Genomic DNA, 7,980 nt, shown 5'->3' on the forward strand with positions numbered 1-7,980 from the left:
GACCTGGTGCAGTTCCAAGCTCCTAGCTTGCTGTGGCCGTTTGGAGAGTGAATCAGCAGATGGAAGATGTCTCTCTCTGTGTCTCCTCCATTCTGTTATGTTCAACATAAATAAATTTTTTTTTTTTTAAAGTTCTGTGTCAATCCAATTTGCAGCCCTGCTGGCCATATGGGATTCCGTCCTTATCAGGGCCGACTCACTCCCCGCTGAGCTGGTCAGGAGTTCCCTATGCCGGCCCCAAGCGTCCTGCGGGGGCGCTGTTAGGAAAGGTGCTCATGCGTGTTTGAAACAGGGACCTCCGTGGTTCTTGACCGCTAGCAAGAAGGCAGGCACTCGCCTGCGGGCACTTGTTTGCATTTTCAGTTCCAGCGGCTGTCGTGTAAGTCTGATGGGGCGGGAGATATCATGTCCATCCCCAAGACTTCTTATTCACGATCAAGTTCAACGCTTGTGGGTGTTGGAGATGGAGGAGCAGAGGACGGGTTTTGAACACCAAGGTTGATGCAAGGGCGGGGCCCGGGAGTGGCGGGCAGCAGGGTCTCGGGTGCACCCAGCATTTCTCGCAGGGCATGGGCAGAGCAGTGTTTTACTTCCCCACTTTGCACACGAAGGCCCTGGAGTTCAAGAACGTGGAGTAGGCAACACCCTGGGAGTTCCGGTTCAGGTTCTTGACTCTGCCTGGAAGATCTAACCTCTCCTACACGGCCTATTAGAAGGAAAATCTGAGAACAGACTGTTCCGCATCATAAATGAGTTTATTAACCAACGTATTTGCAATGGAATGAGCTACAGTCCTCTGGGCATACACGGTGAACTGGACAGGGACTCCCCGGAGAGGTGACTGTGTTCCCTCACGTGGTAACAGGGACTTTGCAGATGCGGTTCAGTTGGGGGCCTTGGGAGAAGAGGTTCTCCTGCAGTGTCTGTGTGGCCAGGAGAAGTTACACAGTCCATCTAAGAGGTGGGCAGGAGGACCAGAGTCAGCCACCAGAAGTGTGGCATTCAAAGCCGGAAGTTGTCCGAGGAAGGGGTCGTGGGACAAGGAATGCAAGGGACAGATTCTCCTGCCTGGGGCTCCCAGGGTAGGCGGAGCTGCTGGCACCTCGATGTGAGCCCAGGGAGACAATTCTAGATTTCCCACCTCTAGAGTTTGCTGTGAGACAGCAAACGTGTGTTTTTTGTTTGTTTGTTTGTTTTTTTGACAGGCAGAGTGGATAGTGAGAGAGAGAGAGAGACAGAGAGAAAGGTCTTCCTATTTGCCGTTGGTTCACCCTCCAGTGACCGCCACGGCTGGCGTGCTGCGACAGGTGCACCACGTTGATCCGAAGGCAGGAGCCAGGTGCTTCTCCTGGTCTCCCATGCGGGTGCAGGGCCCAAGCACTTGGGCCATCCTCCACTGCCTTCCCGGGCCACAGCAGAGAGCTGGCCTGGAAGAGGGGCAACCGGGACAGAATCCGGCGCCCCGACCGGGACTAGAACCTGGTGTGCCGGCGCCGCTAGGTGCAGGATTAGCCTATTGAGCCGCAGCGCCGGCCACACGTGTTGTTAAAGGCCGCAGTGTTTGTGACAGCTTATCACAGTGGGCGTGGGCATAGGTCAGAGGTACTCAGCACAGCACCACTGGCTCAGAGCCACCCGGAAAGACTTGCTTAGGGATGGCAAATGCAAGGCTGGAGTTTCCATGCGTGAACACCTGTAGGGTTAAATGCAGAAAATACATATTGAGCAACAGTGTCAGGCCCTTGTGAGGGTTAAAAACAGAGCTCTTCCTGCAAGTGGCTCCCAGGCTAGGAATGGACGGAACGTGCTCCGGTGATCCCCACCAGCAAGGCAGAACCCCTGGGGGGTTCCGAGTGCCGTGGAGGGAGGACCGAGAGACAGCACCAGGGACAGGAGGCGCTGGGATCTGACGGAGCAGATGGATGCTGGCATGAGGATGGTGCTAAGGAGGGCAGCCCAGATGGGAGCAGCTCATCAAAGGCATCGAAACAGAAATGGGCTTGGAGCGCCATGGGCTGAATGGTGTCCCCCGCAAGTTCTCATGTTGAAGCTGTAACCCCTGACGTCACTGAGCTGGAGGTGGGGCTTCAGGGAGGTCATATATGGGTGGGCTTCATGCTAACAGGGCAGGTGCCCTTAGGAGAAAAAGAAGACATGCCCGGGGTCTCTCTCTCTCTCTCTCTCTCTCTCTCTCTCTCTCTTTCTCTCCTTCCTACACAACAGAAGGCCACGGGGGCACACAGCACAGCAGCAGCCATGGACAAGCCAGGGAGGCCTCATCAGACACCACCCAAGCTGGCACCCGGACCCTGACCTTCTTGGCTCCAGAACAGGGAGGAAGTCACCGCGTGAGGTAGCCCAGCCCCCGGGGTTCGGCTGGGCCAGCCTGAACTGACCACTGCTGACAGCAGCAAGCACGCAGCGTGGCTGGGAAGACACGGCAAGGCCAGGACAACAGGCTGGCACCAAATGGCCCTGAGGCTTGAAGCATCTGGCCGGGACTCGGAGACCGCGCAAGTCCCTGGAAGGGTGCGTTAGTGGCGGTCGCAGGCAAGGGGTTCTGGGAAGAGCCCTTGGGGCCAGCAGGGAGGCTGCTGCTTTGCCTTGCTGGTCTGGGAGACGCTGAAGAAGGCGCCGCTGTTCCGTCCTATCAGCAAGGGGAGACGCAACAGGTAAACAAGGCACCGTTCATGGGCTGGGGCCAGTATGGCAGCCAGGGCAGGGGGCCCTCTGCTGCCCAAGCCCCCAGCCCCTGCCACACGCATGCATGCCTCTCACACGGCACTGTCTCCCTCACGCGATGCCCCTGACATGTGTGCACAGGCTCTCACACGCGGTACGCTCTCTCATGCATGCGTGCGCTCTTTTGTACACACAGGATGCTATCACACTTAAGACACATATTGAGCGCATTTTCAAAAGTTCGTGGACAACACAATTTAGAAATAAGTGTTTCGGGGCGGGGGCAAAAGTTTTGTGAAGTTCATGAACAGTTTTTTCATCATATAGATTTTCCATAACATTTTTGAGGACCCCTTTCTCTCTCATGTACACACACACACACACACACACACACACGAACACACACAGACTCCCTCCAGCTGCTGCCCGCGCTGTTACCCTAAACATAGTCTGCGGGTTGCAGACTCAGAGGCAGAGCAGGTGCGGGAGTCCTGCTCTGTTTCCCGTATGTAAAAGGCATCTCCCGCTGGACGCAGCTGTCTGGCTCCAGTGGGCAGCTTCCAGTGCTTCTGGAACAACACCTTGACAGCTTTTCTCCAAGGCAGGCAAATGAGCTCATAGTGAGTGACGGGGAGTCGGTTCTGGGACAGGGCAGCCTGGAAGGGAGCGCACTGGCCAGAGGTCAAGTTTAACCAGAGACACACCTGGGCTTAGCGCATCCCTACTAGGAAGCACCAGCCACCAGAATTCCCGTATTCCCAACCCACAACCCCCTGGCGCTCACGGGCTGCACACATACAACTGGGGTCAGAAGTGACTGCTTCCAGCCAACCTCGGCGCGCCTTCCCCATCCCCACGCGTTCATGCATATGGCTCCATCTTGGTTCTGCCAGTCACGTCTAACGCTGCCCAACAGCTCCTGGTGCCGATGGTTCTGCTGCCCTAACTACAGCCCCTTAACAATGTCCCACCACGCACCTCTGTGTGCACGTGTGACGTGGCTGAACACAGCTCCACAGAGGGGAGAAGACTCTGGTTCCTTCACTCAGTTCTCCTTAAACAGTAGTTATCTTGGGGCCACCATTGTGGCATAGTGGGTAAAGCCGCTGCCTCTGACACTGGCATCCCACGTGAGTCCTGGCTGCTCCACTTCCCATCCAGCTGCCTGCTAATGTGCCTGGGAAAGCAGCAGAGGATAGCCCGAGTGCTTGGGTCCCTGCCACCCACCTGGGAGACTCAGAAGAAGCTCTTGACCCCTGGCTTCAAGCATGGTCCAGCCCTAACCATTGCAGCCACCCTGGGAGCGAACTAACAGATAGAAACTCTCTCTCTCGACATTAAAAGCAATAAGCAATTTTTAAAGTTAGCATCTTTACGGTTCACAGTCTGGTTTGAGACTTGACTATTTCGCTTTCACTTTTCATCTTCCCCCAGGGGAGCTAATTTCCATGGGGTGCCAGGGTGATCTTTTCGGGAGGGGGGCTTCTCTTGTCCGTCCTCACCAGCATCTGCTTGCCCTAGGCTTGGGGTGCCTGGAATTGGATGCTGGTGCGTGCGCCTGTTGGCTGCTGGAGGCTGTGGTCCCCATGTCTGCAGGCTGCACTCCCTGAGCCGTCCCTGATGCGACCTCACCTCCACGGGCTGCCAGCTTTGTCAGCGTCTCTGTGTCTCCCTTGGGACCTGGTGGACCCTTAACCGACCATTGCCAACCTCCTGCCCTTGTGTTAAATTGCTTAGCAGAGCTTTGGAAACTGAGGCACAGCTCCACTGGCCTGGGACACTCACAAATACTGTGGGACATTAATCATAGCACCGGGGCTGGGATTCTGTGAGATGGCCAGGGCGTCCCCTGGCCCCGTCTCTGGTCAAACTCTTGCCACCCTTAGGTGCCCTGGAAGTCTTTTTTACTGAAGGGGAAGCAAAACCTCCACTCAGCTCCACAAGCTCGGCTTCTTACTTTTTGAAGTTCAGATTCTAGAATATCTGGAATATTCAGGGTCAAGGTCAGGGCTGACTCTTGCAAAATATTTTTTCCCCTTTCTATGCTTTTTAAATACCTTCACGCATCCCTCAACGGCCAGGACGCCTTCTGAAGACTGTGTGGCGAGGCAGTTTTGTGGATGTGCAAGCAAAACCAAGTGGAGTTACACAAACCTAGTGGGTGGAGGTCAGTCACGCCTGCAGCTTCCACAAGACACAGGCGGCAGGCGATGTCTGAGCCCGTGCTACAACGGGGAGAAAAGGCGTCGGGAGCACAGGCCCCCGTCACACGGTCATCAGCAAGTATTACCCCTTCTCCATCATCCTATGCGCTGCCGCGTTCCACGACGGGCAGGGCAGTAGGTGAGGGCTGCATGGGGTCCCGACACGTGGGGACAGCTGCACCGTCACCGGACAGTGATACCTTGCAGGTCTGTTATTGTCTGATGGCCTTGCTAGGACCTGTTGTTGACAGAACCGCCATGGCACGGCCCCCGGGTATCATCCGTGGAACACCGGAAGCGACAGCTGTCTCTCAGTCTCTTTCTGCTCTCCCCGAGTGGCAGGGTGCACAGAGCCTGCTCCAGGAGCCTGAGTCTCTACGCAGGTGGTCGGGAAGAAAGGGATTAGAATATTCCTCATTTTGTATGAAATCCTCACCATAGTCCGGAAGTAAATGAGGCATTCCATAGGCCTTGTTTGTTTTTTGCTTCTCTGAGCATTTGTATCGAATAAGTCCCTAGGTCCGGTGGACAGCTGGGTCACGGGTGCACACAGAGGTCTGTGTGGCTGATGATCCAGTGCAAGTCAGAGCCTTGCGTGGCCTTTTCCTGGCCTCACGGGACCAGTGGTGCATTGCCGAGATCAATAACAGCCACTTAGTGGCGTAAGGACAGCACACACAGGTCACATTAAATTTTTTTTACTTCTTTATTTGAGAAGGAGGGAGGAGGGGGAGACAGAGAGCAAGAGCTCTTAGCCAGTGCTCTGTTTCCCAAATGACTACAACAGTGTAGAAAGGGCTGGGGCGGAGGCTATGAACCAAGCACCCAATCCAGGTTTCCCACATAGGTGGGGAGGGGGCACCAAGCTGCTCCAGCCTTCTCCACTGCCTCTGGGGGTCCGCACCGGCAGGAAGCTGGAGTCGGGAGCCCCAGCTGGGAATCTAACCCAGGTCCCCCGAAGTGAGAGGCGGGCACATAGCAGCCAGGCTGGGTCTTGTTTCCAATGGTTCTGGCCCTCCAGGGATCTCCACACAGTCTAAAAGGGCCCTAACTCTGCACTCACACAGCCTCCTGCTTTGAGGCTAATCCTAGCTTGCGTGAGTGCAGAGTTAGGGCCCTTTTAGACTGTGTGGAGATCCCTGGAGGACCAGAACCATCTGCTTGGTCAATAAGAAATGGCCATGGGGGTCTTAATGAGCTCCCAGGCCCCCATCTCTCTGCCCACCACGGGACCTCTCGACTTCCCCTCTGCAGGCTCTGCCAGGTCTTGCGACCATCAGGTCGACTTGCCACTTGCTGCACCTGTCCTGCTTTGCTCTCGAAACCCAGGCCTCACTGGTGATCTAGGGCAGCCGGCTCCAACTGTGTCCACGGCCTGGTGTCCAGCTCCTCATCTGAATGACCGCAGGGAGCTACGTCTCTACACAGAGGCACCTGGCCGCTGCCTGCCTCCGGTCCTGGACTTGCCCTTGTTGGTCCCTAGTGTCTCCTGAGCCTCACAGTCAAGAGACGTCCTCCAGACCAGAGATGGCTTTTCAGTTGTGGCCCTCAACCTCGCAGCTGCTACACCCACAACACCGGCCTGCCTGGCTTGTTCCCGGGAGCGCGCCCAGAGGGTACGAGAGGCACAAGTAGGGGCTCAGAGCGGCATTTTGTAGTTGTAAGTCAACGGCCTTGATGCTGTGCCGAAGCCTCATTGAAAGAGCTTTCTGCTTTAAGATAATTGCAGACTCACAAGGGATTGCAAAGAGATGTGGCCGGCGCCGCAGCTCACTAGGCTAATCCTCCGCCTGCGGCGCCGGCACACCGGGTTCTAGTCCCGGTTGGGGCATGGATTCTGTCCCGGTTGCTCCTCTTCCAGGCCAGCTCTCTGCTGTGACCCGGGAGTGCAGTGGAGGATGACCCAAGTGCTTGGGCCCTGCACCCCATGGGAGACCAGGAGAAGCACCTGGCTCCTGGCTTTGGATCAGTGTGGTGCGCCGGCCGCAGCACGCCAGCCGTGGCAGCCACTGGAGGGTGAACCAACTTCAAAAAGGAAGACCTTTCTCTCTGTCTCTCTCTCTCACTATCCACTCTCCCTGTCAAAAAAAAAAAAAAAAAAAGGCAAAGAGATGTACAGGGGAGTCTTGAGAACGCTTTCCCCCTCTCCTTTACCCCCGGTTAACATCTTACATGGCCAAAGTTCAAGGGTAAAAGCCTAGAACTTGACATTGGTGCCATCCATGGAGCTGATTCAGACAACACCAGGAGACCAGCACTGCAGGTCAGTCTCTCTCTCTCTCTCCTCTCTTTCCCTCTCTCTCTCATAAATACAAAAAAAAAAAAAAAAAAAAGTTAAAAAATTAAAAGAAATCAGAAAAACAAAACTCAAAGAAATCAAAAAGATAGGAGTGATAAAGGTTATAGCACAAATAAATGAAATAGAGAATAGAAAGTCTACAGAGAAAATCGGTGAAGCCAAATTTGGAGCCAGTGTTGTGACAACAGCAGGTTGAACTGTTACTTGAGATGCTGGCATCCCAGGGTGCTTATTTGAGTCCTGGCTGCTCCACTTCTGATCCAACCCCCTGCTAATGCGCCTGGGAGAGCAGCAGATGATGGCCCAAGTGCTTGGGCCCCTGCAGCCACATGGGAGACCCAGATGGAGTCCCTGGCTCCTGACTTCAGCCTGGCCCATCCCCGGCCATTGTGACCATTTAGGAAGTTAACCAGCAGATGAAAGCGCTCTCTCTCTCTCTCTCTCTCTCAACTCTGCCTTTCAAATAAAAGTTTTTAAAACTTTTATATGTTCTTTCGTATGTTATTCTTTAAAACATCAATGAAATTGAGCAGTAAGAAAAAAACTCTAATTACTAAAATCATAAACAAAGAAACACAGGGACCTCACCAGTAACTTGGCAGAAATTAGAAGGAGCTTAAGATAATTCTGTGAACAATTGTATGCAAACAAATTAGTTAAGTTAGATGAAGTGAGCAGATATAAACAACTGATCAAAACTGACAAAAGAAGAAATGGAAAATCAGCACAGACCTATCGCAAATACAGAGATGGAATTTAAAACTCACAACAAAAGTGTTCTGGAGCAGTCACTTC

The sequence above is a fragment of the Oryctolagus cuniculus genome, chromosome 12, assembly GCF_964237555.1.
Source record: "Oryctolagus cuniculus chromosome 12, mOryCun1.1, whole genome shotgun sequence".
Classification (NCBI taxonomy): Eukaryota; Metazoa; Chordata; class Mammalia; order Lagomorpha; family Leporidae; genus Oryctolagus; species Oryctolagus cuniculus.